Raw genomic sequence first — 12093 nt, forward strand, 5'->3', positions numbered from 1 at the left:
CCCGGTGGGAACTGTGTGAGGCCGCTGGTAGTTTTCCGGGCTCTCAGTATGTTCCACGGTGACCCTCGCACAAGCACAATGGCCACATGGCCAGGGAGCCAGGTGGGCTCTATTCTAGGCAAAGGCAAGAAGGGACAACAGAGTCTGGATTTGCTTGGCCCCTTAGTCTTGTTGCTGGCCCTCTGTCTTCCAGTGCCGCATTTACCTTTCAGCGGTCCTCAAAGGGAGGGCTCATCCCAGCTGGGTCCCCTGGAAGCTGTAGATTTGCTGATTTGCACCCTTCTTGTGCATATTTTTATGTGGGCTGGGAAAACAGATGGCTCCATCCAAGTTGCTGAAAACGCAGATGGTTATTGCTGCACTAGAATGACCTGAGTTTGGGGATCTGAGTTTTCCCTGCCAGAGCCTTGGGCAAGTTAGGAAATATGTCAGTCTTTGAATTCGAGCACAGACGGACGAGGTCTGAATCGCTGTACCCCACCCTCTCCTGTGTGCTATGGGGAATACAGGAATAGTGACATTCAGCATAGTACATGACAGCTGACACCCCTGCTTCCTTACATCCTTTTTTTGAATTAGGCAGGTTAAAAATAAATTCAAACAAACAAATAAACAAACCAACGACAGAGTCATCTTTTCTTCTCTCCCACTTTTTAAATCAAGCCTGCACCCCGCCCCACATTCTAGGTAATGATGAAATAGACTTTCATAAAGGAAATTCAGAAATAATTTCAAGCCAACATTTATTGAGCATCTATTTTATTCCAGCTAGGTGTTGGAAATACCACATTGAATAATACATGGTTTTTTTGATCAGAGAACTCCGAGTCCACCTGGAAGAGATATGTGTAATATGTGTAAAGAGAAGATATCTGTAAAAAGAAGGAGGAGGAGGAGGAGGAGGAGGGGATGTAAGTGCTGTAATAGAGGTAGGTACAGAGTGGCATGGAGACATAAAGAGGGACGGGTTTCTTTTCCTTAAGAATAGCAGGACTCAGCCCTGGGGTGGTGATACTTGAGGGAAAGTAAGACTTTCCCTGGGGCAGAGGTGGGAAGGACAGTCCCAGCTGTGAAATATGGAGGCCTGTGTAGGACACTGGTGGTTACTACACAGTGTCTGGTCCCCTCGGCTCTCCCTTCCCAACCTCCATTTATTCCAGTGTCTACCCCTGCTCGCATGACTCTGGGGAAGTCACCCCCATCCCCAGCTCCAGGGGTAGATCCCAATGGGTCTAAGATCATCATGGCAGTCACATTCCTGTGAAGGCTGGATTTAGAAATGGGTACATGACTATATTTTGGCCAGTGAGACAGGAAGTCTTCTGTGAAATATCTAGGAAATCTTCCTCCCTCCTAAGAAAACAACACATGGAGAAAGGTTGCCCTTTCTCTCACAGATGTTGCCCTGTCTCTCCTAAGCAAAGGGAGGGTGTAGAGCAGGGAAGAGATATGGTTTGACTGTGGGGTTAAGTGTAGCCAGAGCAGGAAGCGTCACTGGGAGGTGGCCGGAAATATCTGCTAAAGGACCTTGGATGCATCAGAGGTTCTGCTTCCCGAAGTAGGTGATGGGGTTATTCCTGCAGTCCTGGCCATGGCACGGCAACAGTGAAGCATCTTGACTCAAGGTGACCTTGGGCTGGGATTTCGAAAACAGTGCAGGCAGTTGAGGTGATGCAGCTCTAAAAACAGAGTTGTCTCCTTTTCAGCAAAGATTGTGCGAAAAGGAAACCCTCGGTGGAAACCCTTAAGCTGCACATTTGCCTTTTCAGCCACTTTCATTATAATCACTCACCACTGAAATAATATGTGTAAGGTGCTAAGTAGAGTATCACAAACATGGCGAGTGCTCAATACATGTTAGTTACCAGCATTGTCAACGATAGCAAAAGATCCTTTTTGGATGCCAAGGATAGCAGAATAATGTACAAAAATAATCCCGAGGGGATCTTTCTCCCCATCTCTGCCGATTGGGAGGTTGATTTGCCTTGTTGTATTATTACTTCATTTATAACTTTTATCTTCTTCTGCCAGTTTTTCCTCGTACCATAGGGCCCATGGGAGTGGTAATGCCGGCAGGGTCCTGGCTGCAGGCTGCATCTGGCTTTACTGGTCCAAAGCCTCAAATTTAGATTGCTGATCCCACAAGTGTGAACCTCTTGGCTCCACGTCTGGGTCTCTCTACTTTCAGTTAGACAGGAAACCAAGGCTGGGCAAACCTCCAAGGTTTCAGATAGGCCTTCTGTTCAGATAAGCTTCCAAGGATGTTTCTGCTTGGGAACAGTAACAGTTCAAGTTCTTTCCTGGGTTTTAACTTGTGCCTCTGTGACATACCAACAGATTTAGAACTGACGTTATAATTGGAGTCAAAATGCCCACATGTGACTTGAATTAAACAGACCTCCATGGATCAGAGACGCAAGGCTGACTAATCTCAGGGTGTTAGGCTGAAATTTTCTGGGAGGCACCAAGCAATCTACCCTGTGAGAGATAAGTCTTTGGCCTATGTGCTTATTTTAAATGGAGTTCAGTTCACGTTGGGATACAAAGCAGTTTCCTCAGGTCTTAGAGAAGTAGCACAGTAGGGTAGGAAAATGGGCTTTAGCCTCATTCTGTCCTGAGTTCGAACCCCTTCTCCAGCCCCTAGTAGATGTGACCACGTCATTTAATTTCTCTGATCCTCAGTTTCTGGCACGTTTCTCACAGGGTTATTGTGAGGGTCAAATGAGGTCTGTGCTGAATGACCAGAACATCATAAATGCTCCATAGATGGTGGATATTATTTCTAAAGCCACAAGGAGAGGAGATTGCTATGATACAAATTTATTATAGGAGTTCAAAAAAAAATAATGTTAATAAAAATAATGAAATTATTAGAAATAGGCTAGTTTGCTCAAGAGAACAAATTCTTTTTTTTTTAAAGAAATTCACGTTCTTTTATTTATTTATTTATTTATGACTGTGTTGAGTCTTCGTTTCTGTGCGAGGGCCTTCTCTAGTTGCGGCAAGTGGGGACCACTCTTCATCGCGGAAGAGAACAAATTCTTTCAGACATTCTCATTATACTTGATTCTTTCCAGATCTTTCATATTGGTTACCCAGGCTTAAGAATTTGCCAGTGTCCCCTAGAAGCAATATATTAGGGAAAAGTTCTCCCAAGTGTCGGTAAAACTAATAATAGTGTTTTCCAGCTCAATTTGGAAGAATGAATAAAGCCCTGGGGAACGGAAGTTCTTATTTTACCTTTGCAATCAACTCAGATTTATCAAAAACATGGGAAAAAACTAACATTCAAAAAAGAGATAACTGCTATGCACAAATCAACAAAGAGAGAAATTCAGCCTTTGCGTCCTTTGAAAACAGGGCAGGGATCCTAAGCAGACATGGAGATCTCTTCATTCAGGTTTAGATTCACTTAAATGAGTGAGGTTGAAGTATCTATGAAGATTTGTTCAGCGAAGGATCTTTGAGCACCTGCTACGTGCACACCAATGAAGGGTGATCACACAGAAGGAGGGTGTGTCTCAGGTCAGGTTTGAACTTGAGGGGCTGTAAAGTGAGACGTTTACAGCTAAGAATCTGAAAGTTAAGATTCAAAATTGCTCCATTCCTAGAAGCACTGCACGCCCAGACTCTTTGGGCTGGTTCTCTCCAAAATGTGCCCTTGGGCCATCTCTCACCCATTCTTTCACCTCTCCTTGCCTTATTAGAGTTCTTCAATTTGATTTTCATTTATCAGTTATCTGAGAAATAATGGCTCTCACAATATAATTCATGGGACTCCGATTGGTAACACCAGTTCCTTAAAGTTTAAATGTTCATTCTTGAAGTCGGGCAATAACAATGCATTTTCTCCAGATATAATTGCTTGCTTGATCCTGTGCTTTCAAATCCCATGCAATTTGCTCCTTGAAGCATTATTAATCTACTCCACCTTTTCCCTCATTCCCCAATACTCTACAAGGTCCTACCTCTTCCTGTCAAAATTTTGTATCTTGTCTTAAGCCCCTGATTTTAGGAGTATTACCATAAACCATAGTTAAAATAAATTTTTAAAAATTTATTAAACTATTACTCTATTCTCCCCACCGGTTTAGCTGAGGTGTTGAAATGTTTTTGAGGGAGAGCAGTTGTATGACTGCATCCTTTCCTGGTCAAATCTGTCCGAGGGTGGAAACTACTAAGAACCACTTGTCTAATCCCTTCCATCTGTCAAGATTGTCTTTAGTAACTGTAATCAAATGAGCTTCCGTGAAATGCACAGGAGAGCTGTGATGCAATTATCACTAATCGAGTTGTTCTAGTTGATATCTGGGCACGGCTGGCTTTGTTTATGGCTCAGATGAGCACATTTTAATGATCCAAAGAAAATGAACACAAGTTTCCACTTCCAGTATTAAGTCTGAATAAATAAATGCAAATGAAATTGTCAGTGAAAATGAATTCCTTTTAACTTCAGCCTCCCTGATGTACTTTTCCATTAGTGGGACCCTCTTGCTAAAGGCTGAAAGAATGTTTTGTGTTGCAGATGGTGGCCGCCATTCAACTCCAATCACTTCAACTCTGGAAGGTACAAGTCCACCCCGGTTTGGGATCCAGATAGCCAACCCACCAAGTGAAAGTACATCCTGTCCTAGCCAGGAAACACCACAGGAGAGCTACATTCTCAAAAACATGCCATTTGCTTCTATGACAACGCTGGAAACATGTAAATATTATACATTTAGCAAAATCCCACACATTAGAGAGCAAACTCCTGGCTCTCTGAGATGTTCGACAGTTTTCAGCTTTATGTGACATATTTCTTTCAAGTCTAGCATTTCAAGCAAAATGGAAATTGATTGCCTTAGGCCAAGCTTTTACTTCTCCAACATCATAAAGGGAATTATGCCACAGAATTCTGCAGGAATTTGCAATCAGGACTTTGCTCAAGACCTTCCAATGGCTTCTTTTTTCTTATAGGAAAAATCCAAACTCTTGAAGCCCAAAAAACCTGTACCAATGAACCTTTTTACCCTTCCAGATTTTCTGCCACTCCCTCCCTTTTCCCAATACCTTATGCTCCAACTAAATGGCATATAATCAACCATTTTCTAAAAACTGTTTTTCTGCACTTTCAAATTCCATTCAGTTTGCTCCTCTTAGCACTATTACCCTACTTCACTCTTCCCCTCAGCCCCCTACTATCCTGTGAGGTTCTACCTCTTCCTTTAAAATTCCTACATCCTATATCAGTGCCTTGAGTCCAAGAGTTTTTCCATAAACTATAAGCCAAAATATGCTTAAAATTTTTTAAACCACTATTATAATTTTACCCATAGTCTACCTAGTGTTGTTATTACCTGCCTACACTTTATTCATTTTGGGAACCTCTAGCTCTACCTCACCACAATGCTGGCACGTGGTACATACTCATTAAATGCTGTCATGTGTGTTCAATTAAATTGAAATAATGGTTACAGTTTACTAGAATGATGATGATTAGCATCATCTAAATAATTGGCCTAATATGTATCTTAATTACATAAAAAATAATCTACATGGACCAATTTTATTTTCCCTACACAAGTTCAGAGTTTGTTTCTTGGTGTTTGATACCCTTTCGACCAGACCTCTCCTAACATTCCCATCAGTCACAATGACTAAGAGATTATAACCATTGACAAGTTTGCCAGATCCATTGTGATAGACAAAGGGAAGAATACAAAAGAAATGTTATATATGATCTCAGAGCTTAAAATGAAGTAGGGGAAAAGATACTAAAACATATGTAATATTTTGGGAACTCTAAGCAGTCATGGTAACAGCTAATAATGTAAAAGGAAACCAGGGAAAGAAGAGATAAGTGGGGACTGGATGATGAGGGCAGGTGTCCTGGAAGAGATGGGGTATGGATGAGCTTGAAGGTAGGTGGGCTCTCAGGCATACAGTGGAGGTGAGGGCATTGCCTGCTTAGTGAGGAACTGAACAGAGCTCCACAGCAGGCTGGTCAGAGTGAGCAGAGTAGGAGGGCGCTAGACATGCCGATTGGAGGGGACGGAAAACAGCCCACTGAACTGGAGTGGACGATCTATGTTGGGTGGGTGCAAGAAGGAGAGGAGCAAATAGATTTAGGATAAGTAGTTTGAATGAAGTCAGACAAGGAATAAAAGAAGCATTTTAGGGAAAAACAAACACGAATAGGGAGCCATTATAGGTTCTTGAGCAAGCGCAAAGCAAGAGCAAGCCTTTCCCTTTGTGAAGGTTAGCTGAAAGCTGATTGCAACACTGGGTGGAGGTGAGAGAGACTACCAAGAGGGGAGGCAAGTGAGGAGGCCGATGCTGAACAGAGCTGGAAGAGGAAGGTGAGGAGGTCAAGGCCGAGGCTCGGGGGGAATCATGTGGCGAGTTGGGGACTACAGGGCATTCCAAAGAAAGGATGGACTTGCTATGGGAAGAGAAGGGAATCAAAGAGGAACCAGCATTCCAGCCTGGGAACTTGTGTAGCAAAGAACAGTGACTTGTTTTTATTTTTAGGAGATAGAGAGAAAATGTGTTTTCTTAGAAGACTGTAGTTTTGGACGATGGCTGGACAATTATATGTTGAGTGTACATATTAATGAAAAACTTATCAAATGTCTATAATCTGCTAAATGCTGTGAATTCAGAAGTGAATAAGCACAATATCTGTCCTCAAGGAGTTCAAATTCAGTGGTAGGTTGGTCCTAGGGAGCAATGGTAGATGTTATCAGGATAAAGCCTCCTGAGGAAGGCTTTCTGAGAAGAGGTACCTTGAAGAATGACCAGGAGATGATGAGGCAAAAAGGGTGGTTGTGAATGAAGCCTTTCAAGAGACAGAAGCTCGAACAAAGATGAATAGGGCTGAGAAACAGAGGCTCGAGGTGGGTACCGATGATTGGCATAATAGATTTTGCAATCTGTATGCCAGCAGAATGCTTTGATAGATCGTACTCCTGCCCCATCCATCATCTAGCACCTATAGGAGAGCTGCAAAGGAATGTTAAATAACAACAACAGCAACACAAACCCAGGTTTAAGGGGAATCAAAGATTCTGGCTCTGAAATTTGCCGTCAACAGCGAGAAAGATTGCTATTTATCTCTTCTGCAATTAATCTTGAACTATTTAATGATGCATATACAGACAAGGTGAAAATATCCTGCAGTGAGAATACAAATGGAAGCCCTTTGTCTGACAGATGAGATAGGGCAAGAAAACTGTAGATGGAAATGAAATTCTGTAAATCTACACTATAGCCAGTAGCCCCTATGGATGTGAAATATTGATTTAGTGCTACCGTCATTCTAATTTCTGAATAAATTATCCTAATAGCATCTAAGCATCCAGTGAGCTGAAATTTTCAGGGGCAAGATCAAGAATGGTCCATGAGTTATCAAAAACATACTGAGTTCCTACTAAGTGCCAGGCACTATGACAAAATCACATTAGTTGGGAGAAAAAGCAGTAAAGTGGCTATTAAGACTGATCTGCAACCAAGTTTTTTGCAGACAACTCGTTGAGGGCAGATGTTCCTCAGGTACATCAGATAATCAAAGCTAATAAAAGGGTACTGAGTAAAAGCATGCTTATCATAGGCATAACAAACATAACATCTCCACAAGAAGAGGATTTTTTAAGGCGTGTTATATATGTTAAGGATAGGATATAAACTGGGGATTTTCTATTCCTCTCCGATTCTTCTGAGGTTTTGTGTGTTTTAAGTTCATTTGCCAGTGGAAGCATATAGTGGTTCATGGTCCAGTCTATAGTGTAAGGAAATTCCTCCTGAAATCCAAGAGATCTTGATTTAATTCATCACAGATGAAGCCTGGGCATCAGTATGTTTTCTAAAGCGCCCCAGCTGATTGCAAAATGCAGCCCAGGTTGGGAACCATTCTGACCGAGAACACTACCAGCCCTTGGACACTGGGACCCAGGGTGTTCGCCCCAATCAGTGTGACCATGATGCTGGGCTCCACACTCCACACGACATGACCCTGCGCCTTTGGATCAGACTGAGTCCCTCACACCCCAGGCAGTGATGAGTGGGAACCATAGGCTCTAGAGTTTAGTTTTCCAGCTACTGTCTCAGATTGTTCCATGTGTCTCCTACTCTTGCTCCCAATCCGTGGCTCCTCTGGAGAGAAGGAAGCAGAGCCTGGGGGCAGAATTCTAAGGCTAGTGCCATGAGGGGCAAGTCACCCTTTGGGGCTTCCTCTCCAAGAAGAAGAAGCTACGTGCTGAAAGCAGGTAGCAGGCAGTCTCTGACTATGGGAACGTCATTAAAGGAAGGGCGAGGCTTTCCTGTAGGTGCTTCTCTCCTCTCGCTTTTACATGGATTTTGTACCCTACAAAAAAGTAATCTGTAGGCACAGATTACTGGCATCTCTTTGGGAGCAAGTAAATGGCCATTCCCATCTCACCTCACCCAAGTGGAGGAAACCAGAAGCTCTCATGGCAGCATGGATTGGGTAAGGGGAAAGGGCTCCACGTGAGAGAGTTGGCTTACAATTTCTGAAGACATGAGAACTGAAATGTTATTTTAAACAAAAACTTCAAAGGTTAGCTCTATTTAATTTTCTGAATTCTGCCCTGTTTGGGAAAAGCCCTCTGCTGCATCACTTTTACTTCAACAAAATAGCTTAATCTATAGTCTCAACCTTTATTCTCTTATTCTGTCTCCAGTAAGGAAGAAGACAGAGATGTGTAACAGATAGGCATATAATTAAAATGAATGAGAAAGTTATTGCCTAGCTTTCTCTCTTTCTGGACGACAAACGTACTGTGAAACCCAGAAGGTCCTGAGCGCTCAGTCAGGCCACCATTCTCATTTCATAGAAGAGGGAATGGAGCTCCTCAGAGTTGAAGTGACTTGTCTAAAATGGCACAGCTAGTTGGTGCCAGATCTGTCTCCTTTATCCTTTCTGGTAGGTATTATTTCCAGCCCTTCAATCATCTTGACAACTTTCCTCTGAAGCCTGTCCAATTTCTGCTGCCCTTTCTCGACTGAAGCTCCTGGAATTAGACACATGACCCCAGAGGGGTCTGATGTTATCTGAGCATAAATAGAAGATTGCGTTAGTGTTCCTACATTCTAGGTGTCCATTCCAATGCCATGCTTGCTCTGGGGGTTATTTCTGATGATGACCCTCCAGTCTATTTCTGACATGCTGGAACACGTTCTCCCATCTCACGTGTCTCGGGTCTGGTTTTCTTCCCCAAGTGTAATGATGCCCTTACTGAGCACACCCTGCGAAGGATAAAACCTCAGATGTTCAAAACATCTTTCTTTCTGGAAACACAAAGCACCTTTCTAAGAATACCGGCCTCCTAGATGCTTCTGGAGGGGTGGGTAGCCTGCCAGATTCCAACTTTGTGGTTAGACAGATTAGTGTCCAAAGTTTAATTGATTTAGCCTGACTCACCTATGAAGACGGGTGAAGATTATTCTGGCGGGCAGAGAGGTGACCTTATCCCTAGTCAGCACGGAGCCAGTTAGTCCGTATTTAGGGCACCCCTCCCCCAACCGCTCACAACTGCCAGCCAATGCCTCCTTTCATTTACTGTTGCAGCAGTTCCTCCATATTCATTGTTCACATGCTTTCAACTCCATGGCAGATAAGATACAAAGCAAATTCGAGATACTTAAGCTTTGCCCTTGCAGGAGTTTGTGAGTCAGCATTTTTAAAATCCTTGGGGGATCTGTTTATTTTCTAGATCCTACCAAGCTACCTTCCTGTAAGGCCCTCCACTGTGCTCCCTGAGCATTTTGTTCACCGTCACTGCATGTATCCCATTGTCTCGTACCCGCTTACCTGTCTCACCTGCTGCCCTCCTCCTCCCCAAGCCAGGCTCCAGGCCGGGAGCTCCACAGCCTGCGGGGGGTGCATACGGGGGTGGTGCATGCTTGTTTGCGGAATGGATGTACTCCCCGAGAAAGCCCCCTCTGCCGGCCCCTGCCTCCGCCTCTGGGTGCCTCAACTCTGCTTTCCCAGGGGTACCTCCTAGGAAAACAGAAAAACACTGCCTGTGTGGAACTTGTGGGTTCTGCTGAGGAGTTTGGATTCTGCTTCATCCTCAAGCTCATGAATCGGTGATTGACTCTTTCAGGGAGCAGCCGTCTCAGACATTTGGGGCTGATGTCTGTCCCCGCTGTCTCATGTCAAAGCGATGGGGCATAAGCAGCTGTGACCACAGAGTAGAACAGGGAGTAAGTGGGCACTGAGCTGACTCTAAGGATTGGACGATTTCGGCACCCAGCAAACTGCCGTGGGCGAAGTCAGTGCCTGTTGGTGACTGTGGCGATGGTCTCCCCATGCCCTCCTTAGAAACCCTCCAAGGAAGGCTCCCACCTGCTGCTGCAATTTATCTTGTCTTGTAAGGTCTGAGACCAGACTGCTGAGGACACAGCGTTTTAAACACTGAGCTCTCTTGGGATGGTGCCCAGAGCAAGGTTCCAGGAACACAAAATATCTCCACAATCCCTGGGGAGAAGCTACTGATGGAAACAGCCGAGGTGAAATCTCAGCCGGGGGCTTGTGATTCTCCAACCTTCTACCTCTTCCCTTCCAGCAGGGATATAAGTCAAGCCAGTGGCCAGCCCTCTGGAGGTCCTCCTCAGATGGACCGATGGTTCTTATTGTTGACCAAGGCCATGACCCAGTGCTCAGAACTGCCACCGGTTCATCTGTGAGAAGACAATGCTGTTAAAGTGAGCCTACGACTAGCTAACACTCATCGAGCCTTTGTTACGAGCCAGGCCCATCGCATGGGTTATCTTATTTAGACAACCCTATGAAGTAGGTACTTTTATGTCTGAGTTACAGATGAGGAGGGTACATGGATTTCCCAGTGTCACCCAGTTTAAGAAATTTCAGAATTGGGAATTCTAACCCAGCATAGACCAGAGGTCCACAGGCCATCCTGTTTCTCTTTCATGGCACTGCCTCTCTGACGGTTGGCAAGGGAGCCTTGGAAGAATTATGTCCAAAGGAATCACCAAGACAGCAGGATGGAAAAGTGGCGGGGAGGCAAGAGTTTATTTGGAGGAAATTGGAAAAGTAACATGAATGCTTTATCCAACAGAGGCACCCGCTCCAACTCGGTGACGTGATACCAATTAAGTTTCGTAAACAAAAAAATTTCCTTGGGGAGAACCATGGGTGGGCTGCCCAGCCCTGGCAGGCTCTCCAAGAATCTGAGATGCATGTGCATGCACACACACACACACACACACACACACACACCATGAAACAGACATGCAGACACACACGATGAAGCAGAGTTCACTGACATCAAAGGCACGGACAGCTTTCTGTTCCCTTCTGTTTTCTGGATTTCCAGCAGTCTGCAACGTGTCCCAGAGAGAAGAATTCAAGAGACTGAAATAGCAAAACTGGTCAGTGGCAACACCCAGAGAGGAAGCTTCAAATGAGAAAATACCTGCCTTTTTCCTGGGAAGTACCTCAAGAGAAAAAAACATCTTTCTTCTTAAGCCATCTGAACCAAACTCAGAGCCAGTGGACAACCTAACAATGCAAAACATTAAATATGAGAAAGGATTTTGACAACTGCCAAGAGCCTACCTGCTCCACCTTAGAACTGACCACTCCCATCTTGGTCCAAACTGAAGTTTATAGATTCTTTTTAAACGATTCCTATAATACTTTTTTGCACATATTTGTTAATGTCTATCTCTCTCCTTTCAGACCATAAACTACCTAAGGGGTGAGTTTGTACCTCCAGTCCTTCACGTGGTAACTACAAACATAGGAACTCAGTAGTCATTTGCTGAATTAATTTTTTTTTTTTTTTTTTTTGCCTTCTATCTACCAGGCCAGGTAGGACAGACGACCTCTTCTTATACCTGAAACCTATATTTCAGTCATCATGAACTTGAACCGGCATGAACCTAGAAGCTCTTCTTTCAAGGTGGTCATAAAATGAGCCCAGGTCTGGAAGACGGCCAATGCTTGGTTTGGGTTTGATTCTTGGCTCTATCACTCACTTAAGGTTACTTGATTTTTCCACTCTTCAGCTTATTTGTAAGATGGGAGTTCTAGAAACCTCAGAGAACTATTGCCAGGTGGGGTATTAT

The sequence above is a fragment of the Balaenoptera borealis genome (assembly GCF_965194805.1).
Source record: "Balaenoptera borealis genome assembly, chromosome: 1".
Taxonomy (NCBI): Eukaryota; Metazoa; Chordata; class Mammalia; order Artiodactyla; family Balaenopteridae; genus Balaenoptera; species Balaenoptera borealis.